Below are 25,436 nucleotides of genomic sequence, written 5' to 3'. Positions count from 1 at the left end.
GTGAGCCGAATGTGATAACCACTACACCATGGAAACAGACACTGGCGTTTAACCTGTTGGCAGGATTGGCAAACAGCATAGCTGTCTGGCATTCCCGATTTTAGTGACAGTTTTCCCGATATGCCTGTCCAGCTAGCAAGCACAGAGTCCTTTCCTCGTTAGTATAGTGGATAGTATCTCCGCCTGTCACGTGCAAGACTGGGGTTCGATTCCCTGATGGGGAAGTGAGTGCAGCTGCAATCCAATTTTGGATACTCAGTTTTCATTGCAAATACAAAGAAAATTGCCCTGTTTGCCACCTGGTTTCCAGTTGGGGACCTTTCGCGTGTGAGCCGAATGTGATAACCACTACACCATGGAAACAGACGCTGGTGTTTATCCTGTTGGCAGGATTGGAAAACAGCATAGCTGTCTGGCATTCCCTAATTTAGTGACAGTTTTCCTTCTATGCCTGTCCAGGTAGCAAACACAGAGTCCTTTCCTCGTTAGTATTGTGGATAGTATCTTCTCCTGTCACGCGGAAGACTGGGGTTAGATTCCCCAACGGGCACTTGGTACCTGTGTTATTGTATTTTTGGATACTCAGTTTTCATTGCAAATTCAAAGAAAATTGCCAAGTTTCCACCCGGTTTCGAGCTGGGGACCTTTCGCGTGTTAGGCAAATGTGATAACCACTACACCATGGAAACAGACGTAGGCGTTTATACTGTTGGCAGGATTGGCAAACAGCATAGCTGTCTGGCATTCCCTATTTTAGTGACAGTTTTCCCTCTATGCCTGTCCATGTAGCATACACAGAGTCATTTCCTCGTTCGTATAGTGGATAGTATCTTCTCCTGTCACGCGGAAGACTGGGGTGAGATTCCCCAACGGGCACTTGGTACCTGTGCTATTGTATTTTTGGATACTCAGTTTTCATTGCAAATTCAAAGAAAATTGCCAAGTTTCCACCCGGTTTCGAGCTGGGGACCTTTCGCGTGTGAGGCGAATGTGATAACCACTACACCATGGAAACAGACACTGGCATTTATCCTGTTGGCAGGATTGGCAAACAGCATAGCTGTCTTGCATTCCCGATTTTAGTGACAGTTTTCCCTCTACGCCTGTCCAGGTAGCAAGCACAGAGTCCTTTCCTCGTTAGTATAGTGGATAGTATCTCCGCCTGTCACGCGGAAGACTGGGGTTCGATTCCCCAACGGGGAGGTGGTGCCTGTGTGTTTTGCTTTTTGGATACTCAGTTTTCATTGCAAATTCACAGAAAATTGCCAAGTTTCCACCCGGTTTCGAGCTGGGGACCTTTCGCGTGTTAGGCGAATGTGATAACCACTACACCATGGAAACAGACACTGGCGTATATCCTGTTGGCAGGATTGGAAAACAGCATAGCTGTCTGGCATTCCCGATTTTAGTGACAGTTTTACCTCTACGCCTGTCCAGGTAGCAAGCACAGAGTCCTTTCCTCGTTAGTATAGTGGATAGTATCTCCGCCTGTCACGCGGAAGACTGTGGTTCGATTCCCCAACGGGGAGGTGGTGCCTGTGTGTTTTGCTTTTTGGATACTCAGTTTTCATTGCAAATACAAAGAAAATTACCCTGTTTCCCACCCGGTTTCGAGTTGGGAACCTTTCGCGTGTGAGGAGAATGTGATAACCACTACACCATGGAAACAGACACTGGCGTTTATCCTGTTGGCAGGATTGGCAAACAGCATAGCTGTCTGGCATTCACAAGTTTAGTGACAGTTTTACCTCTACGCCTGTCCAGGTAGCAAGCACAGAGTCCTTTCCTCGTTAGTATAGTGGATAGTATCTCCGCCTGTCATGCGGAAGACTGGGGTTCGATTCCCCAACGGGGAGGTGGTGCCTGTGTGTTTTGCTTTTTGGATACTCAGTTTTCATTGCAAATACAAAGAAAATTACCCTGTTTCCCACCCTGTTTCGAGTTGGGAACCTTTCGCGTGTGAGCCGAATGTGATAACCACTACCCCATGGAAACAGACACTGGCGTTTATCCTGTTGGCAGGATTGGCAAACAGCATAGCTGTCTGGCATTCCCGATTTTAGTGACAGTTTTCCCGATATGCCTGTCCAGCTAGCAAACACAGAGTCCTTTCCTCGTTAGTATAGTGGATAATGTCTGCGCCTGTCACGTGCAAGACTGGGGTTCGATTCCCTGATGGAGAAGTGAGTGCAGCTGCAATCCAATTTTGGATACTCAGTTTTCATTGCAAATACAAAGAAAATTGCCCTGTTTGCCACCTGGTTTCGAGTTGGGGACCTTTCGCGTGTGAGGCGAATGTGATAACCACTACACCATGGAAACAGACGCTGGCGTTTATACTGTTGGCAGGATTGGCAAACAGCATTGCTGTCTGGCATTCCCTATTTTAGTGACAGTTTTCCCTCTATGCCTGTCCATGAAGCATACACAGAGTCCTGTCCTCGTTCGTATAGTGGATAGTATCTTCTCCTGTCACGCGGAAGACTGGGGTTAGATTCCCCAACGGGCACTTGGTACCTGTGCTATTGTGTTTTTGGATACTCAGTTTTCATTGAAAATTCAAAGAAATTTGCCAAGTTTCCACCTGGTTTCGAGCTGGGGACCTTTCGCGTGTGAGGCGAATGTGATAACCACTACACCATGGAAACAGACACTGGCGTTTATCCTGTTGGCAGGATTGGCAAACAGCATAGCTGTCTTGCATTCCCGATTTTAGTGACAGTTTTCCCTCTACGCCTGTCCAGGTAGCAAGCACAGAGTCCTTTCCTCGTTAGTATAGTGGATAGTATCTCCGCTTGTCACGCGGAAGACTGGGGTTCGATTCCCCAACGGGGAGGTGGTGCCTGTGTGTTTTGCTTTTTGGATACTCAGTTTTCATTGCAAATACAAAGAAAATTACCCTGTTTCCCACCCTGTTTCGAGTTGGGAACCTTTCGCGTGTGAGCCGAATGTGATAACCACTACACCATGGAAACAGACACTGGCGTTTATCCTGTTGGCAGGATTGGCAAACAGCATAGCTGTCTGGCATTCACAAGTTTAGTGACAGTTTTACCTCTACGCCTGTCCAGGTAGCAAGCACAGAGTCCTTTCCTCGTTAGTATAGTGGATAGTATCTCCGCCTGTCATGCGGAAGACTGGGGTTTGATTCCCCAACGGGGAGGTGGTGCCTGTGTGTTTTGCTTTTTGGATACTCAGTTTTCATTGCAAATACAAAGAAAATTACCCTGTTTCCCACCCTTTTTCGAGTTGGGAACCTTCCGCGTGTGAGCCGAATGTGATAACCACTACACCATGGAAACAGACGCTGGTGTTTATCCTGTTGGCAGGATTGGAAAACAGCATAGCTGTCTGGCATTCCCTATTTTAGTGACAGTTTTCCTTCTATGCCTGTCCAGGTAGCAAACACAGAGTCCTTTCCTCGTTAGTATTGTGGATAGTATCTTCTCCTGTCACGCGGAAGACTGGGGTTAGATTCCCCAACGGGCACTTGGTACCTGTGTTATTGTATTTTTGGATACTCAGTTTTCATTGCAAATTCAAAGAAAATTGCCAAGTTTCCACCCGGTTTCGAGCTGGGGACCTTTCTCGTGTTAGGCGAATGTGATAACCACTACACCATGGAAACAGACGTAGGCGTTTATACTGTTGGCAGGATTGGCAAACAGCAGAGCTGTCTGGCGTTCCCTATTTTAGTGACAGTTTTCCCTCTATGCCTGTCCATGTAGCATACACAGAGTCATTTCCTCGTTCGTATAGTGGATAATGTCTGCGCCTGTCACGTGCAAGACTGGGGTTCGATTCCCTGATGGGGAAGTGAGTGCAGCTGCAATTCAATTTTTGGATACTCAGTTTTCATTGCAAATACAAAGAAAATTACCCTGTTTCCCACCCGGTTTCGAGTTGGGAACCTTTCGCGTGTGAGGAGAATGTGATAACCACTACACCATGGAAACAGACACTGGCGTTTATCCTGTTGGCAGGATTGGCAAACAGCATAGCTGTCTGGCATTCCCGATTTTAGTGACAGTTTTCCCGATATGCCTGTCCAGCTAGCAAACACAGTCCTTTCCTCGTTAGTATAGTGGATAATGTCTGCGCCTGTCACGCGGAAGACTGGGGTTCGATTCCCCAACGGGGAGCTGGTGCCTGTGTGTTTTGCTTTTTGGACACTCAGTTTTCATTGCAAATACAAAGAAAATTACCCTGTTTCCCACCCTGTTTCGAGTTGGGAACCTTTCGCGTGTGAGCCGAATGTGATAACCACTACACCGTGGAAACAGACACTGGCGTTTATCCTGTTGGCAGGATTGGCAAACCGCATAGCTGTCTGGCATTAAGTTTAGTGACAATTTTACCTCTACGCCTGTCCAGGTCGCAAGCACAGAATCCTTTCGTCGTTAGTATAATGGATAGTATCTCCTCCTGTCACGCGGAAAACTGGGGTTCGATTCCCCAACGGGGAGGTGGTGCCTGTGTTTTTTGCTTTTTGGATACTCAGTTTTCATTGCAAATACAAAGAAAATTACCCTGTTTCCCACCCTTTTTCGAGTTGGGAACCTTCCGCGTGTGAGCCGAATGTGATAACCACTACACCATGGAAACAGACGCTGGTGTTTATCCTGTTGGCAGGATTGGAAAACAGCATAGCTGTCTGGCATTCCCTATTTTAGTGACAGTTTTCCTTCTATGCCTGTCCAGGTAGCAAACACAGAGTCCTTTCCTCGTTAGTATTGTGGATAGTATCTTCTCCTGTCACGCGGAAGACTGGGGTGAGATTCCCCAACGGGCACTTGGTACCTGTGCTATTGTATTTTTGGATACTCAGTTTTCATTGCAAATTCAAAGAAAATTGCCAAGTTTCCACCCGGTTTCGAGCTGGGGACCTTTCGCGTGTGAGGCGAATGTGATAACCACTACACCATGGAAACAGACACTGGCGTTTATCCTGTTGGCAGGATTGGCAAACAGCATAGCTGTCTTGCATTCCCGATTTTAGTGACAGTTTTCCCTCTACGCCTGTCCAGGTAGCAAGCACAGAGTCCTTTCCTCGTTAGTATAGTGGATAGTATCTCCGCCTGTCACGCGGAAGACTGGGGTTCGATTCCCCAACGGGGAGGTGGTGCCTGTGTGTTTTGCTTTTTGGATACTCAGTTTTCATTGCAAATTCAAAGAAAATTGCCAAGTTTCCACCCGGTTTCGAGCTGGGGACCTTTCGCGTGTTAGGCGAATGTGATAACCACTACACCATGGAAACAGACACTGGTGTTTACTCTGTTGGCCGGATTGGCAAACAGCATAGCTGTCTGGCATTCCCGATTTTAGTGACAGTTTTCCCTCTACGCCTGTCCAGGTAGCAAGCACAGAGTCCTTTCCTCGTTAGTATAGTGGATAGTATCTCTGCCTGTCACGCGCAAGACTGTGGTTAGATTCCCTGAAGGGGAGGTGAGTGCAGGTGCAATTCAATTTTTGGATACTCAGTTTTCATTGCAAATACAAAGAAAATTACCCTGTTTCCCATCCTGTTTCGAGTTGGGAACCTTTCGCGTGTGAGCCGAATGTGATAACCACTACACCATAGAAACAGACACTGGCGTTTATCCTGTTGGCAGGATTGGCAAACAGCATAGCTGTCTGGCATTCACAAGTTTAGTGACAGTTTTACCTCTACGCCTGTCCAGGTCGCAAGCACAGAATCCTTTCCTCGTTAGTGTAGTGGATAGTATCCCCTCCTGTCACGAGGAAGACTGGGGTTCGATTCCCCAACGGGGAGGTGGTGCCTGTGTGTTTTGCTTTTTGGATACTCAGTTTTCATTGCAAATACAAAGAAAATTACCCTGTTTCCCACCCTGTTTCGAGTTGGGAACCTTCCGCGTGTGAGCCGAATGTGATAACCACTACACCATGGAAACAGACGCTGGCGTTTATCCTGTTGGCAGGATTGGAAAACAGCATAGCTGTCTGGCATTCCCTATTTTAGTGACAGTTTTCCTTCTATGCCTGTCCAGGTAGCATACACAGAGTCCTTTCCTCGTTCGTATAGTGGATAGTGTCTTCTCCTGTCACGCGGAAGACTGGGGTGAGATTCCCCAACGGGCACTTGGTACCTGTGCTATTGTATTTTTGGATACTCAGTTTTCATTGCAAATTCAAAGAAAATTGCCAAGTTTCCACCCAGTTTCGAGCTGGGGACCTTTCGTGTGTTAGGCGAATGTGACAACCACTACACCATGGAAACAGACAATGCCGTTTACTCTGTTGGCCGGATTGGCAAACAGCATTGCTGTCTGGCATTACCTATTTTAGTGACAGTTTTCCCTCTATGCCTGTCCATGAAGCATACACAGAGTCCTGTCCTCGTTCGTAGAGTGGATAGTATCTTCTCCTGTCACGCGGAAGACTGGGGTTAGATTCCCCAACGGGCACTTGGTACCTGTGCTATTGTATTTTAAGATACTCAGTTTTCATTGCAAATTCAAAGAAAATTGCCAAGTTTCCACCCGGTTTCGAGCTGGGGACCTTTCGCGTGTTAGGCGAATGTGATAACCACTACACCATGGAAACAGACGTAGGCGTTTATACTGTTGGCAGGATTGGCAAACAGCATAGCTGTCTGGCATTCCCTATTTTAGTGACAGTTTTCCCTCTATGCCTGTCCATGTAGCATACACAGAGTCATTTCCTCGTTCGTATAGTGGATAGTATCTTCTCCTGTCACGCGGAAGACTGGGGTGAGATTCCCCAACGGGCACTTGGTACCTGTGCTATTGTATTTTTGGATACTCAGTTTTCATTGCAAATTCAAAGAAAATTGCCAAGTTTCCACCCGTTTTCGAGCTGGGGACCTTTCGCGTGTGAGGCGAATGTGATAACCACTACACCATGGAAACAGACACTGGCATTTATCCTGTTGGCAGGATTGGCAAACAGCATAGCTGTCTTGCATTCCCGATTTTAGTGACAGTTTTCCCTCTACGCCTGTCCAGGTAGCAAGCACAGAGTCCTTTCCTCGTTAGTATAGTGGATAGTATCTCCGCCTGTCACGCGGAAGACTGGGGTTCGATTCCCCAACGGGGAGGTGGTGCCTGTGTGTTTTGCTTTTTGGATACTCAGTTTTCATTGCAAATTCACAGAAAATTGCCAAGTTTCCACCCGGTTTCGAGCTGGGGACCTTTCGCGTGTTAGGCGAATGTGATAACCACTACACCATGGAAACAGACACTGGCGTTTATCCTGTTGGCAGGATTGGAAAACAGCATAGCTGTCTGGCATTCCCGATTTTAGTGACAGTTTTACCTCTACGCCTGTCCAGGTAGCAAGCACAGAGTCCTTTCCTCGTTAGTATAGTGGATAGTATCTCCGCCTGTCACGCGGAAGACTGTGGTTCGATTCCCCAACGGGGAGGTGGTGCCTGTGTGTTTTGCTTTTTGGATACTCAGTTTTCATTGCAAATACAAAGAAAATTACCCTGTTTCCCACCCGGTTTCGAGTTGGGAACCTTTCGCGTGTGAGGAGAATGTGATAACCACTACACCATGGAAACAGACACTGGCGTTTATCCTGTTGGCAGGATTGGCAAACAGCATAGCTGTCTGGCATTCCCGATTTTAGTGACAGTTTTCCCGATATGCCTGTCCAGCTAGCAAACACAGAGTCCTTTCCTCGTTAGTATAGTGGATAATGTCTGCGCCTGTCACGTGCAAGACTGGGGTTCGATTCCCTGATGGGGAAGTGAGTGCAGCTGCAATCCAATTTTGGATACTCAGTTTTCATTGCAAATACAAAGAAAATTGCCCTGTTTGCCACCTGGTTTTGAGTTGGGGACCTTTCGCGTGTGAGGCGAATGTGATAACCACTACACCATGGAAACAGACGCTGGCGTTTATACTGTTGGCAGGATTGGCAAACAGCATTGCTGTCTGGCATTCCCTAATTTAGTGACAGTTTTCCCTCTATGCCTGTCCATGAAGCATACACAGAGTCCTGTCCTCGTTCGTATAGTGGATAGTATCTTCTCCTGTCACGCGGAAGACTGGGGTTAGATTCCCCAACGGGCACTTGGTACCTGTGCTATTGTGTTTTTGGATACTCAGTTTTCATTGAAAATTCAAAGAAATTTGCCAAGTTTCCACCTGGTTTCGAGCTGGGGACCTTTCGCGTGTGAGGCGAATGTGATAACCACTACACCATGGAAACAGACACTGGCGTTTATCCTGTTGGCAGGATTGGCAAACAGCATAGCTGTCTTGCATTCCCGATTTTAGTGACAGTTTTCCCTCTACGCCTGTCCAGGTAGCAAGCACAGAGTCCTTTCCTCGTTAGTATAGTGGATAGTATCTCCGCCTGTCACGCGGAAGACTGGGGTTCGATTCCCCAACGGGGAGGTGGTGCCTGTGTGTTTTGCTTTTTGGATACTCAGTTTTCATTGCAAATACAAAGAAAATTACCCTGTTTCCCACCCTGTTTCGAGTTGGGAACCTTTCGCGTGTGAGCCGAATGTGATAACCACTACACCATGGAAACAGACACTGGCGTTTATCCTGTTGGCAGGATTGGCAAACAGCATAGCTGTCTGGCATTCACAAGTTTAGTGACAGTTTTACCTCTACGCCTGTCCAGGTAGCAAGCACAGAGTCCTTTCCTCGTTAGTATAGTGGATAGTATCTCCGCCTGTCATGCGGAAGACTGGGGTTTGATTCCCCAACGGGGAGGTGGTGCCTGTGTGTTTTGCTTTTTGGATACTCAGTTTTCATTGCAAATACAAAGAAAATTACCCTGTTTCCCACCCTTTTTCGAGTTGGGAACCTTCCGCGTGTGAGCCGAATGTGATAACCACTACACCATGGAAACAGACGCTGGTGTTTATCCTGTTGGCAGGATTGGAAAACAGCATAGCTGTCTGGCATTCCCTATTTTAGTGACAGTTTTCCTTCTATGCCTGTCCAGGTAGCAAACACAGAGTCCTTTCCTCGTTAGTATTGTGGATAGTATCTTCTCCTGTCACGCGGAAGACTGGGGTTAGATTCCCCAACGGGCACTTGGTACCTGTGTTATTGTATTTTTGGATACTCAGTTTTCATTGCAAATTCAAAGAAAATTGCCAAGTTTCCACCCGGTTTCGAGCTGGGGACCTTTCTCGTGTTAGGCGAATGTGATAACCACTACACCATGGAAACAGACGTAGGCGTTTATACTGTTGGCAGGATTGGCAAACAGCAGAGCTGTCTGGCGTTCCCTATTTTAGTGACAGTTTTCCCTCTATGCCTGTCCAGCTTGCAAACACAGTCCTTTCCTCGTTAGTATAGTGGATAATGTCTGCGCCTGTCACGTGCAAGACTGGGGTTCGATTCCCTGATGGGGAAGTGAGTGCAGCTGCAATTCAATTTTTGGATACTCAGTTTTCATTGCAAATACAAAGAAAATTACCCTGTTTCCCACCCGGTTTCGAGTTGGGAACCTTTCGCGTGTGAGGAGAATGTGATAACCACTACACCATGGAAACAGACACTGGCGTTTATCCTGTTGGCAGGATTGGCAAACAGCATAGCTGTCTGGCATTCCCGATTTTAGTGACAGTTTTCCCGATATGCCTGTCCAGCTAGCAAACACAGTCCTTTCCTCGTTAGTATAGTGGATAATGTCTGCGCCTGTCACGCGGAAGACTGGGGTTCGATTCCCCAACGGGGAGCTGGTGCCTGTGTGTTTTGCTTTTTGGACACTCAGTTTTCATTGCAAATACAAAGAAAATTACCCTGTTTCCCACCCTGTTTCGAGTTGGGAACCTTTCGCGTGTGAGCCGAATGTGATAACCACTACACCGTGGAAACAGACACTGGCGTTTATCCTGTTGGCAGGATTGGCAAACCGCATAGCTGTCTGGCATTAAGTTTAGTGACAATTTTACCTCTACGCCTGTCCAGGTCGCAAGCACAGAATCCTTTCGTCGTTAGTATAATGGATAGTATCTCCTCCTGTCACGCGGAAAACTGGGGTTCGATTCCCCAACGGGGAGGTGGTGCCTGTGTGTTTTGCTTTTTGGATACTCAGTTTTCATTGCAAATACAAAGAAAATTACCCTGTTTCCCACCCTTTTTCGAGTTGGGAACCTTCCGCGTGTGAGCCGAATGTGATAACCACTACACCATGGAAACAGACGCTGGTGTTTATCCTGTTGGCAGGATTGGAAAACAGCATAGCTGTCTGGCATTCCCTATTTTAGTGACAGTTTTCCTTCTATGCCTGTCCAGGTAGCAAACACAGAGTCCTTTCCTCGTTAGTATTGTGGATAGTATCTTCTCCTGTCACGCGGAAGACTGGGGTGAGATTCCCCAACGGGCACTTGGTACCTGTGCTATTGTATTTTTGGATACTCAGTTTTCATTGCAAATTCAAAGAAAATTGCCAAGTTTCCACCCGGTTTCGAGCTGGGGACCTTTCGCGTGTGAGGCGAATGTGATAACCACTACACCATGGAAACAGACACTGGCGTTTATCCTGTTGGCAGGATTGGCAAACAGCATAGCTGTCTTGCATTCCCGATTTTAGTGACAGTTTTCCCTCTACGCCTGTCCAGGTAGCAAGCACAGAGTCCTTTCCTCGTTAGTATAGTGGATAGTATCTCCGCCTGTCACGCGGAAGACTGGGGTTCGATTCCCCAACGGGGAGGTGGTGCCTGTGTGTTTTGCTTTTTGGATACTCAGTTTTCATTGCAAATTCAAAGAAAATTGCCAAGTTTCCACCCGGTTTCGAGCTGGGGACCTTTCGCGTGTTAGGCGAATGTGATAACCACTACACCATGGAAACAGACACTGGTGTTTACTCTGTTGGCCGGATTGGCAAACAGCATAGCTGTCTGGCATTCCCGATTTTAGTGACAGTTTTCCCTCTACGCCTGTCCAGGTAGCAAGCACAGAGTCCTTTCCTCGTTAGTATAGTGGATAGTATCTCTGCCTGTCACGCGCAAGACTGTGGTTAGATTCCCTGAAGGGGAGGTGAGTGCAGGTGCAATTCAATTTTTGGATACTCAGTTTTCATTGCAAATACAAAGAAAATTACCCTGTTTCCCATCCTGTTTCGAGTTGGGAACCTTTCGCGTGTGAGCCGAATGTGATAACCACTACACCATAGAAACAGACACTGGCGTTTATCCTGTTGGCAGGATTGGCAAACAGCATAGCTGTCTGGCATTCACAAGTTTAGTGACAGTTTTACCTCTACGCCTGTCCAGGTCGCAAGCACAGAATCCTTTCCTCGTTAGTGTAGTGGATAGTATCCCCTCCTGTCACGAGGAAGACTGGGGTTCGATTCCCCAACGGGGAGGTGGTGCCTGTGTGTTTTGCTTTTTGGATACTCAGTTTTCATTGCAAATACAAAGAAAATTACCCTGTTTCCCACCCTGTTTCGAGTTGGGAACCTTCCGCGTGTGAGCCGAATGTGATAACCACTACACCATGGAAACAGACGCTGGCGTTTATCCTGTTGGCAGGATTGGAAAACAGCATAGCTGTCTGGCATTCCCTATTTTAGTGACAGTTTTCCTTCTATGCCTGTCCAGGTAGCATACACAGAGTCCTTTCCTCGTTCGTATAGTGGATAGTGTCTTCTCCTGTCACGCGGAAGACTGGGGTTAGATTCCCCAACGGGCACTTGGTACCTGTGCTATTGTATTTTTGGATACTCAGTTTTCATTGCAAATTCAAAGAAAATGGCCAAGTTTCCACCCGGTTTCGAGCTGGGGACCTTTCGCGTGTTAGGCGAATGTGATAACCACTACACCATGGAAACAGACGTAGGCGTTTATACTATTGGCAGGATTGGCAAACAGCATAGCTGTCTGGCATTCCCTATTTTAGTGACAGTTTTCCCTCTATGCCTGTCCATGTAGCATACACAGAGTCATTTCCTCGTTCGTATAGTGGATAGTATCTTCTCCTGTCACGCGGAAGACTGGGGTGAGATTCCCCAACGGGCACTTGGTACCTGTGCTATTGTATTTTTGGATACTCAGTTTTCATTGCAAATTCAAAGAAAATTGCCAAGTTTCCACCCAGTTTCGAGCTGGGGACCTTTCGTGTGTTAGGCGAATGTGACAACCACTACACCATGGAAACAGACAATGCCGTTTACTCTGTTGGCCGGATTGGCAAACAGCATTGCTGTCTGGCATTCCCTATTTTAGTGACAGTTTTCCCTCTATGCCTGTCCATGAAGCATACACAGAGTCCTGTCCTCGTTCGTATAGTGGATAGTATCTTCTCCTGTCACGCGGAAGACTGGGGTTAGATTCCCCAACGGGCACTTGGTACCTGTGCTATTGTATTTTTGGATACTCAGTTTTCATTGCAAATTCAAAGAAAATTGCCAAGTTTCCACCCGGTTTCGAGCTGGGGACCTTTCGCGTGTTAGGCGAATGTGATAACCACTACACCATGGAAACAGACGTAGGCGTTTATACTGTTGGCAGGATTGGCAAACAGCATAGCTGTCTGGCATTCCCTATTTTAGTGACAGTTTTCCCTCTATGCCTGTCCATGTAGCATACACAGAGTCATTTCCTCGTTCGTATAGTGGATAGTATCTTCTCCTGTCACGCGGAAGACTGGGGTGAGATTCCCCAACGGGCACTTGGTACCTGTGCTATTGTATTTTTGGATACTCAGTTTTCATTGCAAATTCAAAGAAAATTGCCAAGTTTCCACCCGGTTTCGAGCTGGGGACCTTTCGCGTGTGAGGCGAATGTGATAACCACTACACCATGGAAACAGACACTGGCATTTATCCTGTTGGCAGGATTGGCAAACAGCATAGCTGTCTTGCATTCCCGATTTTAGTGACAGTTTTCCCTCTACGCCTGTCCAGGTAGCAAGCACAGAGTCCTTTCCTCGTTAGTATAGTGGATAGTATCTCCGCCTGTCACGCGGAAGACTGGGGTTCGATTCCCCAACGGGGAGGTGGTGCCTGTGTGTTTTGCTTTTTGGATACTCAGTTTTCATTGCAAATTCACAGAAAATTGCCAAGTTTCCACCCGGTTTCTAGCTGGGGACCTTTCGCGTGTTAGGCGAATGTGATAACCACTACACCATGGAAACAGACACTGGCGTTTATCCTGTTGGCAGGATTGGAAAACAGCATAGCTGTCTGGCATTCCCGATTTTAGTGACAGTTTTACCTCTACGCCTGTCCAGGTAGCAAGCACAGAGTCCTTTCCTCGTTAGTATAGTGGATAGTATCTCCGCCTGTCACGCGGAAGACTGTGGTTCGATTCCCCAACGGGGAGGTGGTGCCTGTGTGTTTTGCTTTTTGGATACTCAGTTTTCATTGCAAATACAAAGAAAATTACCCTGTTTCCCACCCGGTTTCGAGTTGGGAACCTTTCGCGTGTGAGGAGAATGTGATAACCACTACACCATGGAAACAGACACTGGCGTTTATCCTGTTGGCAGGATTGGCAAACAGCATAGCTGTCTGGCATTCCCGATTTTAGTGACAGTTTTCCCGATATGCCTGTCCAGCTAGCAAACACAGAGTCCTTTCCTCGTTAGTATAGTGGATAATGTCTGCGCCTGTCACGTGCAAGACTGGGGTTCGATTCCCTGATGGGGAAGTGAGTGCAGCTGCAATCCAATTTTGGATACTCAGTTTTCATTGCAAATACAAAGAAAATTGCCCTGTTTGCCACCTGGTTTCGAGTTGGGGACCTTTCGCGTGTGAGGCGAATGTGATAACCACTACACCATGGAAACAGACGCTGGCGTTTATACTGTTGGCAGGATTGGCAAACAGCATTGCTGTCTGGCATTCCCTATTTTAGTGACAGTTTTCCCTCTATGCCTGTCCATGAAGCATACACAGAGTCCTGTCCTCGTTCGTATAGTGGATAGTATCTTCTCCTGTCACGCGGAAGACTGGGGTTAGATTCCCCAACGGGCACTTGGTACCTGTGCTATTGTGTTTTTGGATACTCAGTTTTCATTGAAAATTCAAAGAAATTTGCCAAGTTTCCACCTGGTTTCGAGCTGGGGACCTTTCGCGTGTGAGGCGAATGTGATAACCACTACACCATGGAAACAGACACTGGCGTTTATCCTGTTGGCAGGATTGGCAAACAGCATAGCTGTCTTGCATTCCCGATTTTAGTGACAGTTTTCCCTCTACGCCTGTCCAGGTAGCAAGCACAGAGTCCTTTCCTCGTTAGTATAGTGGATAGTATCTCCGCCTGTCACGCGGAAGACTGGGGTTCGATTCCCCAACGGGGAGGTGGTGCCTGTGTGTTTTGCTTTTTGGATACTCAGTTTTCATTGCAAATACAAAGAAAATTACCCTGTTTCCCACCCTGTTTCGAGTTGGGAACCTTTCGCGTGTGAGCCGAATGTGATAACCACTACACCATGGAAACAGACACTGGCGTTTATCCTGTTGGCAGGATTGGCAAACAGCATAGCTGTCTGGCATTCACAAGTTTAGTGACAGTTTTACCTCTACGCCTGTCCAGGTAGCAAGCACAGAGTCCTTTCCTCGTTAGTATAGTGGATAGTATCTCCGCCTGTCATGCGGAAGACTGGGGTTTGATTCCCCAACGGGGAGGTGGTGCCTGTGTGTTTTGCTTTTTGGATACTCAGTTTTCATTGCAAATACAAAGAAAATTACCCTGTTTCCCACCCTTTTTCGAGTTGGGAACCTTCCGCGTGTGAGCCGAATGTGATAACCACTACACCATGGAAACAGACGCTGGTGTTTATCCTGTTGGCAGGATTGGAAAACAGCATAGCTGTCTGGCATTCCCTATTTTAGTGACAGTTTTCCTTCTATGCCTGTCCAGGTAGCAAACACAGAGTCCTTTCCTCGTTAGTATTGTGGATAGTATCTTCTCCTGTCACGCGGAAGACTGGGGTGAGATTCCCCAACGGGCACTTGGTACCTGTGCTATTGTATTTTTGGATACTCAGTTTTCATTGCAAATTCAAAGAAAATTGCCAAGTTTCCACCCGGTTTCGAGCTGGGGACCTTTCGCGTGTGAGGCGAATGTGATAACCACTACACCATGGAAACAGACGTAGGCGTTTATACTGTTGGCAGGATTGGCAAACAGCAGAGCTGTCTTGCATTCCCTATTTTAGTGACAGTTTTCCCTCTACGCCTGTCCAGGTAGCAAGCACAGAGTCCTTTCCTCGTTAGTATAGTGGATAGTATCTCCGCCTGTCACGCGGAAGACTGGGGTTCGATTCCCCAACGGGGAGGTGGTGCCTGTGTGTTTTGCTTTTTGGATACTCAGTTTTCATTGCAAATTCAAAGAAAATTGCCAAGTTTCCACCCGGTTTCGAGCTGGGGACCTTTCGCGTGTTAGGCGAATGTGATAACCACTACACCATGGAAACAGACACTGGTGTTTACTCTGTTGGCCGGATTGGCAAACAGCATAGCTGTCTGGCATTCCCGATTTTAGTGACAGTTTTCCCTCTACGCCTGTCCAGGTAGCAAGCACAGAGTCCTTTCCTCGTTAGTATAGTGGATAGTATCTCTGCCTGTCACGCGCAAGACTGTGGTTAGATTCCCTGAAGGGGAGGTGAGTGCAGGTGCAATTCAATTTTTGGATACTCAGTTTTCATTGCAAATACAAAGAAAATTACCCTGTTTCCCATCCTGTTTCGAGTTGGGAACCTTTCGCGTGTGAGCCGAATGTGATAACCACTACACCATAGAAACAGACACTGGCGTTTATCCTGTTGGCAGGATTGGCAAACAGCATAGCTGTCTGGCATTCACAAGTTTAGTGACAGTTTTACCTCTACGCCTGTCCAGGTCGCAAGCACAGAATCCTTTCCTCGTTAGTATAGTGGATAGTATCTCCTCCTGTCACGCGGAAGACTGGGGTTCGATTCCCCACCGGGGAGGTGGTGCCTGTGTGTTTTGCTTTTTGGATACTCAGTTTTCATTGCAAATACAAAGAAATTTACCCTGTTTCCCACCCTGTTTCGAGTTGGGAACCTTACGCGTGTGAGCCGAATGTGATAACCACTACACCATGGAAACAGACGCTGGCGTTTATCCTGTTGGCAGGATTGGCAAACAGCATAGCTGTCTGGCATTCACAAGTTTAGTGACAGTTTTACCTCTACGCCTGTCCAGGTCGCAAGCACAGAATCCTTTCCTCGTTAGTATAGTGGATAGTATCTCCTCCTGTCACGCGGAAGACTGGGGTTCGATTCCCCAACGGGGAGGTGGTGCCTGTGTGTTTTGCTTTTTGGATACTCAGTTTTCATTGCAAATACAAAGAAAATTACCCTGTTTCCCACCCTGTTTCGAGTTGGGAACCTTCCGCGTGTGAGCCGAATGTGATAACCACTACACCATGGAAACAGACGCTGGCGTTTATCCTGTTGGCAGGATTGGAAAACAGCATAGCTGTCTGGCATTCCCGATTTTAGTGACAGTTTTCCCTCTACGCCTGTCCAGGTAGCAAGCACAGAGTCCTTTCCTCGTTAGTATAGTGGATAGTATCTCCGCCTGTCACGCGGAAGACTGGGGTTAGATTCCCCAACGGGGAGGTTGTGCCTGTGTGTTTTGCTTTTTGGATACTCAGTTTTCATTGCAAATTCAAAGAAAATTGCCAAGTTTCCACCCGGTTTCGAGCTGGGGACCTTTCACGTGTTAGGCGAATGTGATAACCACTACACCATGGAAACAGACACTGGCGTTTACTCTGTTGGCCGGATTGGCAAACAGCATAGCTGTCTGGCATTCCCGATTTTAGTGACAGTTTTCCCTCTACGCCTGTCCAGGTAGCAAGCACAGAGTCCTTTCCTCGTTAGTATAGTGGATAGTATCTCTGCCTGTCACGCGCAAGACTGTGGTTAGATTCCCTGAAGGGGAGGTGAGTGCAGGTGCAATTCAATTTTTGGATACTCAGTTTTCATTGCAAATACAAAGAAAATTACCCTGTTTCCCACCCTGTTTCGAGTTGGGAACCTTTCGCGTGTGAGCCGAATGTGATAACCACTACACCATGGAAACAGACACTGGCGTTTAACCTGTTGGCAGGATTGGCAAACAGCATAGCTGTCTGGCATTCCCGATTTTAGTGACAGTTTTCCCGATATGCCTGTCCAGCTAGCAAACACAGAGTCCTTTCCTCGTTAGTATAGTGGATAGTATCTCCGCCTGTCACGTGCAAGACTGGGGTTCGATTCCCTGATGGGGAAGTGAGTGCAGCTGCAATCCAATTTTGGATACTCAGTTTTCATTGCAAATACAAAGAAAATTGCCCTGTTTGCCACCTGGTTTCCAGTTGGGGACCTTTCGCGTGTGAGCCGAATGTGATAACCACTACACCATGGAAACAGACGCTGGTGTTTATCCTGTTGGCAGGATTGGAAAACAGCATAGCTGTCTGGCATTCCCTAATTTAGTGACAGTTTTCCTTCTATGCCTGTCCAGGTAGCAAACACAGAGTCCTTTCCTCGTTAGTATTGTGGATAGTATCTTCTCCTGTCACGCGGAAGACTGGGGTTAGATTCCCCAACGGGCACTTGGTACCTGTGTTATTGTATTTTTGGATACTCAGTTTTCATTGCAAATTCAAAGAAAATTGCCAAGTTTCCACCCGGTTTCGAGCTGGGGACCTTTCGCGTGTTAGGCGAATGTGATAACCACTACACCATGGAAACAGACGTAGGCGTTTATACTGTTGGCAGGATTGGCAAACAGCATAGCTGTCTGGCATTCCCTATTTTAGTGACAGTTTTCCCTCTATGCCTGTCCATGTAGCATACACAGAGTCATTTCCTCGTTCGTATAGTGGATAGTATCTTCTCCTGTCACGCGGAAGACTGGGGTGAGATTCCCCAACGGGCACTTGGTACCTGTGCTATTGTATTTTTGGATACTCAGTTTTCATTGCAAATTCAAAGAATATTGCCAAGTTTCCACCCGGTTTCGAGCTGGGGACCTTTCGCGTGTGAGGCGAATGTGATAACCACTACACCATGGAAACAGACACTGGCATTTATCCTGTTGGCAGGATTGGCAAACAGCATAGCTGTCTTGCATTCCCGATTTTAGTGACAGTTTTCCCTCTACGCCTGTCCAGGTAGCAAGCACAGAGTCCTTTCCTCGTTAGTATAGTGGATAGTATCTCCGCCTGTCACGCGGAAGACTGGGGTTCGATTCCCCAACGGGGAGGTGGTGCCTGTGTGTTTTGCTTTTTGGATACTCAGTTTTCATTGCAAATTCACAGAAAATTGCCAAGTTTCCACCCGGTTTCGAGCTGGGGACCTTTCGCGTGTTAGGCGAATGTGATAACCACTACACCATGGAAACAGACACTGGCGTTTATCCTGTTGGCAGGATTGGAAAACAGCATAGCTGTCTGGCATTCCCGATTTTAGTGACAGTTTTACCTCTACGCCTGTCCAGGTAGCAAGCACAGAGTCCTTTCCTCGTTAGTATAGTGGATAGTATCTCCGCCTGTCACGCGGAAGACTGTGGTTCGATTCCCCAACGGGGAGGTGGTGCCTGTGTGTTTTGCTTTTTGGATACTCAGTTTTCATTGCAAATACAAAGAAAATTACCCTGTTTCCCACCCGGTTTCGAGTTGGGAACCTTTCGCGTGTGAGGAGAATGTGATAACCACTACACCATGGAAACAGACACTGGCGTTTATCCTGTTGGCAGGATTGGCAAACAGCATAGCTGTCTGGCATTCACAAGTTTAGTGACAGTTTTACCTCTACGCCTGTCCAGGTAGCAAGCACAGAGTCCTTTCCTCGTTAGTATAGTGGATAGTATCTCCGCCTGTCATGCGGAAGACTGGGGTTCGATTCCCCAACGGGGAGGTGGTGCCTGTGTGTTTTGCTTTTTGGATACTCAGTTTTCATTGCAAATACAAAGAAAATTACCCTGTTTCCCACCCTGTTTCGAGTTGGGAACCTTTCGCGTGTGAGCCGAATGTGATAACCACTACACCATGGAAACAGACACTGGCGTTTATCCTGTTGGCAGGATTGGCAAACAGCATAGCTGTCTGGCATTCCCGATTTTAGTGACAGTTTTCCCGATATGCCTGTCCAGCTAGCAAACACAGAGTCCTTTCCTCGTTAGTATAGTGGATAATGTCTGCGCCTGTCACGTGCAAGACTGGGGTTCGATTCCCTGATGGGGAAGTGAGTGCAGCTGCAATCCAATTTTGGATACTCAGTTTTCATTGCAAATACAAAGAAAATTGCCCTGTTTGCCACCTGGTTTCGAGTTGGGGACCTTTCGCGTGTGAGGCGAATGTGATAACCACTACACCATGGAAACAGACGCTGGCGTTTATACTGTTGGCAGGATTGGCAAACAGCATTGCTGTCTGGCATTCCCTATTTTAGTGACAGTTTTCCCTCTATGCCTGTCCATGAAGCATACACAGAGTCCTGTCCTCGTTCGTATAGTGGATAGTATCTTCTCCTGTCACGCGGAAGACTGGGGTTAGATTCCCCAACGGGCACTTGGTACCTGTGCTATTGTGTTTTTGGATACTCAGTTTTCATTGAAAATTCAAAGAAATTTGCCAAGTTTCCACCTGGTTTCGAGCTGGGGACCTTTCGCGTGTGAGGCGAATGTGATAACCACTACACCATGGAAACAGACACTGGCGTTTATCCTGTTGGCAGGATTGGCAAACAGCATAGCTGTCTTGCATTCCCGATTTTAGTGACAGTTTTCCCTCTACGCCTGTCCAGGTAGCAAGCACAGAGTCCTTTCCTCGTTAGTATAGTGGATAGTATCTCCGCCTGTCACGCGGAAGACTGGGGTTCGATTCCCCAACGGGGAGGTGGTGCCTGTGTGTTTTGCTTTTTGGATACTCAGTTTTCATTGCAAATACAAAGAAAATTACCCTGTTTCCCACCCTGTTTCGAGTTGGGAACCTTTCGCGTGTGAGCCGAATGTGATAACCACTACACCATGGAAACAGACACTGGCGTTTATCCTGTTGGCAGGATTGGCAAACAGCATAGCTGTCTGGCATTCACAAGTTTAGTGACAGTTTTACCTCTACGCCTGTCCAGGTAGCAAGCACAGAGTCCTTTCCTCGTTAGTATAGTGGATAGTATCTCCGCCTGTCATGCGGAAGACTGGGGTTTGATTCCCCAACGGGGAGGTGGTGCCTGTGTGTTTTGCTTTTTGGATACTCAGTTTTCATTGCAAATACAAAGAAAATTACCCTGTTTCCCACCCTTTTTCGAGTTGGGAACCTTCCGCGTGTGAGCCGAATGTGATAACCACTACACCATGGAAACAGACGCTGGTGTTTATCCTGTTGGCAGGATTGGAAAACAGCATAGCTGTCTGGCATTCCCTATTTTAGTGACAGTTTTCCTTCTATGCCTGTCCAGGTAGCAAACACAGAGTCCTTTCCTCGTTAGTATTGTGGATAGTATCTTCTCCTGTCACGCGGAAGACTGGGGTTAGATTCCCCAACGGGCACTTGGTACCTGTGTTATTGTATTTTTGGATACTCAGTTTTCATTGCAAATTCAAAGAAAATTGCCAAGTTTCCACCCGGTTTCGAGCTGGGGACCTTTCTCGTGTTAGGCGAATGTGATAACCACTACACCATGGAAACAGACGTAGGCGTTTATACTGTTGGCAGGATTGGCAAACAGCAGAGCTGTCTGGCGTTCCCTATTTTAGTGACAGTTTTCCCTCTATGCCTGTCCAGCTTGCAAACACAGTCCTTTCCTCGTTAGTATAGTGGATAATGTCTGCGCCTGTCACGTGCAAGACTGGGGTTCGATTCCCTGATGGGGAAGTGAGTGCAGCTGCAATTCAATTTTTGGATACTCAGTTTTCATTGCAAATACAAAGAAAATTACCCTGTTTCCCACCCGGTTTCGAGTTGGGAACCTTTCGCGTGTGAGGAGAATGTGATAACCACTACACCATGGAAACAGACACTGGCGTTTATCCTGTTGGCAGGATTGGCAAACAGCATAGCTGTCTGGCATTCCCGATTTTAGTGACAGTTTTCCCGATATGCCTGTCCAGCTAGCAAACACAGTCCTTTCCTCGTTAGTATAGTGGATAATGTCTGCGCCTGTCACGCGGAAGACTGGGGTTCGATTCCCCAACGGGGAGCTGGTGCCTGTGTGTTTTGCTTTTTGGACACTCAGTTTTCATTGCAAATACAAAGAAAATTACCCTGTTTCCCACCCTGTTTCGAGTTGGGAACCTTTCGCGTGTGAGCCGAATGTGATAACCACTACACCGTGGAAACAGACACTGGCGTTTATCCTGTTGGCAGGATTGGCAAACCGCATAGCTGTCTGGCATTAAGTTTAGTGACAATTTTACCTCTACGCCTGTCCAGGTCGCAAGCACAGAATCCTTTCGTCGTTAGTATAATGGATAGTATCTCCTCCTGTCACGCGGAAAACTGGGGTTCGATTCCCCAACGGGGAGGTGGTGCCTGTGTGTTTTGCTTTTTGGATACTCAGTTTTCATTGCAAATACAAAGAAAATTACCCTGTTTCCCACCCTTTTTCGAGTTGGGAACCTTCCGCGTGTGAGCCGAATGTGATAACCACTACACCATGGAAACAGACGCTGGTGTTTATCCTGTTGGCAGGATTGGAAAACAGCATAGCTGTCTGGCATTCCCTATTTTAGTGACAGTTTTCCTTCTATGCCTGTCCAGGTAGCAAACACAGAGTCCTTTCCTCGTTAGTATTGTGGATAGTATCTTCTCCTGTCACGCGGAAGACTGGGGTGAGATTCCCCAACGGGCACTTGGTACCTGTGCTATTGTATTTTTGGATACTCAGTTTTCATTGCAAATTCAAAGAAAATTGCCAAGTTTCCACCCGGTTTCGAGCTGGGGACCTTTCGCGTGTGAGGCGAATGTGATAACCACTACACCATGGAAACAGACACTGGCGTTTATCCTGTTGGCAGGATTGGCAAACAGCATAGCTGTCTTGCATTCCCGATTTTAGTGACAGTTTTCCCTCTACGCCTGTCCAGGTAGCAAGCACAGAGTCCTTTCCTCGTTAGTATAGTGGATAGTATCTCCGCCTGTCACGCGGAAGACTGGGGTTCGATTCCCCAACGGGGAGGTGGTGCCTGTGTGTTTTGCTTTTTGGATACTCAGTTTTCATTGCAAATTCAAAGAAAATTGCCAAGTTTCCACCCGGTTTCGAGCTGGGGACCTTTCGCGTGTTAGGCGAATGTGATAACCACTACACCATGGAAACAGACACTGGTGTTTACTCTGTTGGCCGGATTGGCAAACAGCATAGCTGTCTGGCATTCCCGATTTTAGTGACAGTTTTCCCTCTACGCCTGTCCAGGTAGCAAGCACAGAGTCCTTTCCTCGTTAGTATAGTGGATAGTATCTCTGCCTGTCACGCGCAAGACTGTGGTTAGATTCCCTGAAGGGGAGGTGAGTGCAGGTGCAATTCAATTTTTGGATACTCAGTTTTCATTGCAAATACAAAGAAAATTACCCTGTTTCCCATCCTGTTTCGAGTTGGGAACCTTTCGCGTGTGAGCCGAATGTGATAACCACTACACCATAGAAACAGACACTGGCGTTTATCCTGTTGGCAGGATTGGCAAACAGCATAGCTGTCTGGCATTCACAAGTTTAGTGACAGTTTTACCTCTACGCCTGTCCAGGTCGCAAGCACAGAATCCTTTCCTCGTTAGTGTAGTGGATAGTATCCCCTCCTGTCACGAGGAAGACTGGGGTTCGATTCCCCAACGGGGAGGTGGTGCCTGTGTGTTTTGCTTTTTGGATACTCAGTTTTCATTGCAAATACAAAGAAAATTACCCTGTTTCCCACCCTGTTTCGAGTTGGGAACCTTCCGCGTGTGAGCCGAATGTGATAACCACTACACCATGGAAACAGACGCTGGCGTTTATCCTGTTGGCAGGATTGGAAAACAGCATAGCTGTCTGGCATTCCCTATTTTAGTGACAGTTTTCCTTCTATGCCTGTCCAGGTAGCATACACAGAGTCCTTTCCTCGTTCGTATAGTGGATAGTGTCTTCTCCTGTCACGCGGAAGACTGGGGTTAGATTCCCCAACGGGCACTTGGTACCTGTGCTATTGTATTTTTGGATACTCAGTTTTCATTGCAAATTCAAAGAAAATGGCCAAGTTTCCACCCGGTTTCGAGCTGGGGACCTTTCGCGTGTTAGGCGAATGTGATAACCACTACACCATGGAAACAGACGTAGGCGTTTATACTATTGGCAGGATTGGCAAACAGCATAGCTGTCTGGCATTCCCTATTTTAGTGACAGTTTTCCCTCTATGCCTGTCCATGTAGCATACACAGAGTCATTTCCTCGTTCGTATAGTGGATAGTATCTTCTCCTGTCACGCGGAAGACTGGGGTGAGATTCCCCAACGGGCACTTGGTACCTGTGCTATTGTATTTTTGGATACTCAGTTTTCATTGCAAATTCAAAGAAAATTGCCAAGTTTCCACCCAGTTTCGAGCTGGGGACCTTTCGTGTGTTAGGCGAATGTGACAACCACTACACCATGGAAACAGACAATGCCGTTTACTCTGTTGGCCGGATTGGCAAACAGCATTGCTGTCTGGCATTCCCTATTTTAGTGACAGTTTTCCCTCTATGCCTGTCCATGAAGCATACACAGAGTCCTGTCCTCGTTCGTATAGTGGATAGTATCTTCTCCTGTCACGCGGAAGACTGGGGTTAGATTCCCCAACGGGCACTTGGTACCTGTGCTATTGTATTTTTGGATACTCAGTTTTCATTGCAAATTCAAAGAAAATTGCCAAGTTTCCACCCGGTTTCGAGCTGGGGACCTTTCGCGTGTTAGGCGAATGTGATAACCACTACACCATGGAAACAGACGTAGGCGTTTATACTGTTGGCAGGATTGGCAAACAGCATAGCTGTCTGGCATTCCCTATTTTAGTGACAGTTTTCCCTCTATGCCTGTCCATGTAGCATACACAGAGTCATTTCCTCGTTCGTATAGTGGATAGTATCTTCTCCTGTCACGCGGAAGACTGGGGTGAGATTCCCCAACGGGCACTTGGTACCTGTGCTATTGTATTTTTGGATACTCAGTTTTCATTGCAAATTCAAAGAAAATTGCCAAGTTTCCACCCGGTTTCGAGCTGGGGACCTTTCGCGTGTGAGGCGAATGTGATAACCACTACACCATGGAAACAGACACTGGCATTTATCCTGTTGGCAGGATTGGCAAACAGCATAGCTGTCTTGCATTCCCGATTTTAGTGACAGTTTTCCCTCTACGCCTGTCCAGGTAGCAAGCACAGAGTCCTTTCCTCGTTAGTATAGTGGATAGTATCTCCGCCTGTCACGCGGAAGACTGGGGTTCGATTCCCCAACGGGGAGGTGGTGCCTGTGTGTTTTGCTTTTTGGATACTCAGTTTTCATTGCAAATTCACAGAAAATTGCCAAGTTTCCACCCGGTTTCGAGCTGGGGACCTTTCGCGTGTTAGGCGAATGTGATAACCACTACACCATGGAAACAGACACTGGCGTTTATCCTGTTGGCAGGATTGGAAAACAGCATAGCTGTCTGGCATTCCCGATTTTAGTGACAGTTTTACCTCTACGCCTGTCCAGGTAGCAAGCACAGAGTCCTTTCCTCGTTAGTATAGTGGATAGTATCTCCGCCTGTCACGCGGAAGACTGTGGTTCGATTCCCCAACGGGGAGGTGGTGCCTGTGTGTTTTGCTTTTTGGATACTCAGTTTTCATTGCAAATACAAAGAAAATTACCCTGTTTCCCACCCGGTTTCGAGTTGGGAACCTTTCGCGTGTGAGGAGAATGTGATAACCACTACACCATGGAAACAGACACTGGCGTTTATCCTGTTGGCAGGATTGGCAAACAGCATAGCTGTCTGGCATTCCCGATTTTAGTGACAGTTTTCCCGATATGCCTGTCCAGCTAGCAAACACAGAGTCCTTTCCTCGTTAGTATAGTGGATAATGTCTGCGCCTGTCACGTGCAAGACTGGGGTTCGATTCCCTGATGGGGAAGTGAGTGCAGCTGCAATCCAATTTTGGATACTCAGTTTTCATTGCAAATACAAAGAAAATTGCCCTGTTTGCCACCTGGTTTCGAGTTGGGGACCTTTCGCGTGTGAGGCGAATGTGATAACCACTACACCATGGAAACAGACGCTGGCGTTTATACTGTTGGCAGGATTGGCAAACAGCATTGCTGTCTGGCATTCCCTATTTTAGTGACAGTTTTCCCTCTATGCCTGTCCATGAAGCATACACAGAGTCCTGTCCTCGTTCGTATAGTGGATAGTATCTTCTCCTGTCACGCGGAAGACTGGGGTTAGATTCCCCAACGGGCACTTGGTACCTGTGCTATTGTGTTTTTGGATACTCAGTTTTCATTGAAAATTCAAAGAAATTTGCCAAGTTTCCACCTGGTT

The 25,436-nt window shown here is 47.2% G+C and overlaps 34 non-coding genes across 34 annotated transcripts; 12 read left to right on the top strand and 22 right to left on the bottom strand.

Moving 5' to 3' along the window:
• Positions 1-942: 942 nt before the first annotated feature.
• Positions 943-1,015, bottom strand: trnav-cac (transfer RNA valine (anticodon CAC)). The gene has a single exon. It is a non-coding gene; the product is annotated as a tRNA-Val (tRNA).
• A 116-nt stretch (positions 1,016-1,131) lies between these two features.
• Positions 1,132-1,203, top strand: trnad-guc (transfer RNA aspartic acid (anticodon GUC)). The gene has a single exon. It is a non-coding gene; the product is annotated as a tRNA-Asp (tRNA).
• Positions 1,204-1,268: 65 nt separating this feature from the next.
• On the bottom strand, positions 1,269-1,341 carry trnav-aac (transfer RNA valine (anticodon AAC)). The gene has a single exon. It is a non-coding gene; the product is annotated as a tRNA-Val (tRNA).
• A 3,517-nt stretch (positions 1,342-4,858) lies between these two features.
• trnav-cac (transfer RNA valine (anticodon CAC)) lies at positions 4,859-4,931 on the bottom strand. The gene has a single exon. It is a non-coding gene; the product is annotated as a tRNA-Val (tRNA).
• Positions 4,932-5,047: 116 nt separating this feature from the next.
• Positions 5,048-5,119, top strand: trnad-guc (transfer RNA aspartic acid (anticodon GUC)). Its single transcript has one exon. It is a non-coding gene; the product is annotated as a tRNA-Asp (tRNA).
• A 65-nt stretch (positions 5,120-5,184) lies between these two features.
• trnav-aac (transfer RNA valine (anticodon AAC)) lies at positions 5,185-5,257 on the bottom strand. Its single transcript has one exon. It is a non-coding gene; the product is annotated as a tRNA-Val (tRNA).
• A 1,234-nt stretch (positions 5,258-6,491) lies between these two features.
• trnav-aac (transfer RNA valine (anticodon AAC)) lies at positions 6,492-6,564 on the bottom strand. Its single transcript has one exon. It is a non-coding gene; the product is annotated as a tRNA-Val (tRNA).
• Positions 6,565-7,006: 442 nt separating this feature from the next.
• Positions 7,007-7,078, top strand: trnad-guc (transfer RNA aspartic acid (anticodon GUC)). The gene has a single exon. It is a non-coding gene; the product is annotated as a tRNA-Asp (tRNA).
• A 65-nt stretch (positions 7,079-7,143) lies between these two features.
• trnav-aac (transfer RNA valine (anticodon AAC)) lies at positions 7,144-7,216 on the bottom strand. The gene has a single exon. It is a non-coding gene; the product is annotated as a tRNA-Val (tRNA).
• Positions 7,217-8,312: 1,096 nt separating this feature from the next.
• trnad-guc (transfer RNA aspartic acid (anticodon GUC)) lies at positions 8,313-8,384 on the top strand. Its single transcript has one exon. It is a non-coding gene; the product is annotated as a tRNA-Asp (tRNA).
• Positions 8,385-10,404: 2,020 nt separating this feature from the next.
• Positions 10,405-10,477, bottom strand: trnav-cac (transfer RNA valine (anticodon CAC)). Its single transcript has one exon. It is a non-coding gene; the product is annotated as a tRNA-Val (tRNA).
• Positions 10,478-10,593: 116 nt separating this feature from the next.
• On the top strand, positions 10,594-10,665 carry trnad-guc (transfer RNA aspartic acid (anticodon GUC)). The gene has a single exon. It is a non-coding gene; the product is annotated as a tRNA-Asp (tRNA).
• A 65-nt stretch (positions 10,666-10,730) lies between these two features.
• On the bottom strand, positions 10,731-10,803 carry trnav-aac (transfer RNA valine (anticodon AAC)). The gene has a single exon. It is a non-coding gene; the product is annotated as a tRNA-Val (tRNA).
• Positions 10,804-11,711: 908 nt separating this feature from the next.
• trnav-aac (transfer RNA valine (anticodon AAC)) lies at positions 11,712-11,784 on the bottom strand. The gene has a single exon. It is a non-coding gene; the product is annotated as a tRNA-Val (tRNA).
• Positions 11,785-12,363: 579 nt separating this feature from the next.
• On the bottom strand, positions 12,364-12,436 carry trnav-aac (transfer RNA valine (anticodon AAC)). The gene has a single exon. It is a non-coding gene; the product is annotated as a tRNA-Val (tRNA).
• A 253-nt stretch (positions 12,437-12,689) lies between these two features.
• Positions 12,690-12,762, bottom strand: trnav-cac (transfer RNA valine (anticodon CAC)). The gene has a single exon. It is a non-coding gene; the product is annotated as a tRNA-Val (tRNA).
• A 116-nt stretch (positions 12,763-12,878) lies between these two features.
• trnad-guc (transfer RNA aspartic acid (anticodon GUC)) lies at positions 12,879-12,950 on the top strand. The gene has a single exon. It is a non-coding gene; the product is annotated as a tRNA-Asp (tRNA).
• Positions 12,951-14,184: 1,234 nt separating this feature from the next.
• trnad-guc (transfer RNA aspartic acid (anticodon GUC)) lies at positions 14,185-14,256 on the top strand. The gene has a single exon. It is a non-coding gene; the product is annotated as a tRNA-Asp (tRNA).
• A 719-nt stretch (positions 14,257-14,975) lies between these two features.
• Positions 14,976-15,048, bottom strand: trnav-cac (transfer RNA valine (anticodon CAC)). The gene has a single exon. It is a non-coding gene; the product is annotated as a tRNA-Val (tRNA).
• Positions 15,049-15,164: 116 nt separating this feature from the next.
• On the top strand, positions 15,165-15,236 carry trnad-guc (transfer RNA aspartic acid (anticodon GUC)). Its single transcript has one exon. It is a non-coding gene; the product is annotated as a tRNA-Asp (tRNA).
• A 65-nt stretch (positions 15,237-15,301) lies between these two features.
• On the bottom strand, positions 15,302-15,374 carry trnav-aac (transfer RNA valine (anticodon AAC)). Its single transcript has one exon. It is a non-coding gene; the product is annotated as a tRNA-Val (tRNA).
• A 2,216-nt stretch (positions 15,375-17,590) lies between these two features.
• trnav-aac (transfer RNA valine (anticodon AAC)) lies at positions 17,591-17,663 on the bottom strand. Its single transcript has one exon. It is a non-coding gene; the product is annotated as a tRNA-Val (tRNA).
• Positions 17,664-17,916: 253 nt separating this feature from the next.
• trnav-cac (transfer RNA valine (anticodon CAC)) lies at positions 17,917-17,989 on the bottom strand. The gene has a single exon. It is a non-coding gene; the product is annotated as a tRNA-Val (tRNA).
• A 116-nt stretch (positions 17,990-18,105) lies between these two features.
• Positions 18,106-18,177, top strand: trnad-guc (transfer RNA aspartic acid (anticodon GUC)). Its single transcript has one exon. It is a non-coding gene; the product is annotated as a tRNA-Asp (tRNA).
• A 65-nt stretch (positions 18,178-18,242) lies between these two features.
• trnav-aac (transfer RNA valine (anticodon AAC)) lies at positions 18,243-18,315 on the bottom strand. Its single transcript has one exon. It is a non-coding gene; the product is annotated as a tRNA-Val (tRNA).
• Positions 18,316-19,738: 1,423 nt separating this feature from the next.
• trnad-guc (transfer RNA aspartic acid (anticodon GUC)) lies at positions 19,739-19,810 on the top strand. Its single transcript has one exon. It is a non-coding gene; the product is annotated as a tRNA-Asp (tRNA).
• A 2,020-nt stretch (positions 19,811-21,830) lies between these two features.
• Positions 21,831-21,903, bottom strand: trnav-cac (transfer RNA valine (anticodon CAC)). The gene has a single exon. It is a non-coding gene; the product is annotated as a tRNA-Val (tRNA).
• A 116-nt stretch (positions 21,904-22,019) lies between these two features.
• trnad-guc (transfer RNA aspartic acid (anticodon GUC)) lies at positions 22,020-22,091 on the top strand. Its single transcript has one exon. It is a non-coding gene; the product is annotated as a tRNA-Asp (tRNA).
• A 65-nt stretch (positions 22,092-22,156) lies between these two features.
• trnav-aac (transfer RNA valine (anticodon AAC)) lies at positions 22,157-22,229 on the bottom strand. Its single transcript has one exon. It is a non-coding gene; the product is annotated as a tRNA-Val (tRNA).
• A 908-nt stretch (positions 22,230-23,137) lies between these two features.
• On the bottom strand, positions 23,138-23,210 carry trnav-aac (transfer RNA valine (anticodon AAC)). Its single transcript has one exon. It is a non-coding gene; the product is annotated as a tRNA-Val (tRNA).
• A 579-nt stretch (positions 23,211-23,789) lies between these two features.
• Positions 23,790-23,862, bottom strand: trnav-aac (transfer RNA valine (anticodon AAC)). The gene has a single exon. It is a non-coding gene; the product is annotated as a tRNA-Val (tRNA).
• Positions 23,863-24,115: 253 nt separating this feature from the next.
• Positions 24,116-24,188, bottom strand: trnav-cac (transfer RNA valine (anticodon CAC)). Its single transcript has one exon. It is a non-coding gene; the product is annotated as a tRNA-Val (tRNA).
• Positions 24,189-24,304: 116 nt separating this feature from the next.
• Positions 24,305-24,376, top strand: trnad-guc (transfer RNA aspartic acid (anticodon GUC)). Its single transcript has one exon. It is a non-coding gene; the product is annotated as a tRNA-Asp (tRNA).
• A 65-nt stretch (positions 24,377-24,441) lies between these two features.
• Positions 24,442-24,514, bottom strand: trnav-aac (transfer RNA valine (anticodon AAC)). Its single transcript has one exon. It is a non-coding gene; the product is annotated as a tRNA-Val (tRNA).
• Between the last annotated feature and the right edge of the window lie 922 nt (positions 24,515-25,436).

This window comes from Festucalex cinctus, chromosome 19 (genome assembly GCF_051991245.1).
Source record: "Festucalex cinctus isolate MCC-2025b chromosome 19, RoL_Fcin_1.0, whole genome shotgun sequence".
Taxonomy (NCBI): Eukaryota; Metazoa; Chordata; class Actinopteri; order Syngnathiformes; family Syngnathidae; genus Festucalex; species Festucalex cinctus.
The sequence above is the reverse complement of the archived record's forward strand: the minus strand, read 5'-3'. Positions and strand labels throughout refer to the sequence as shown.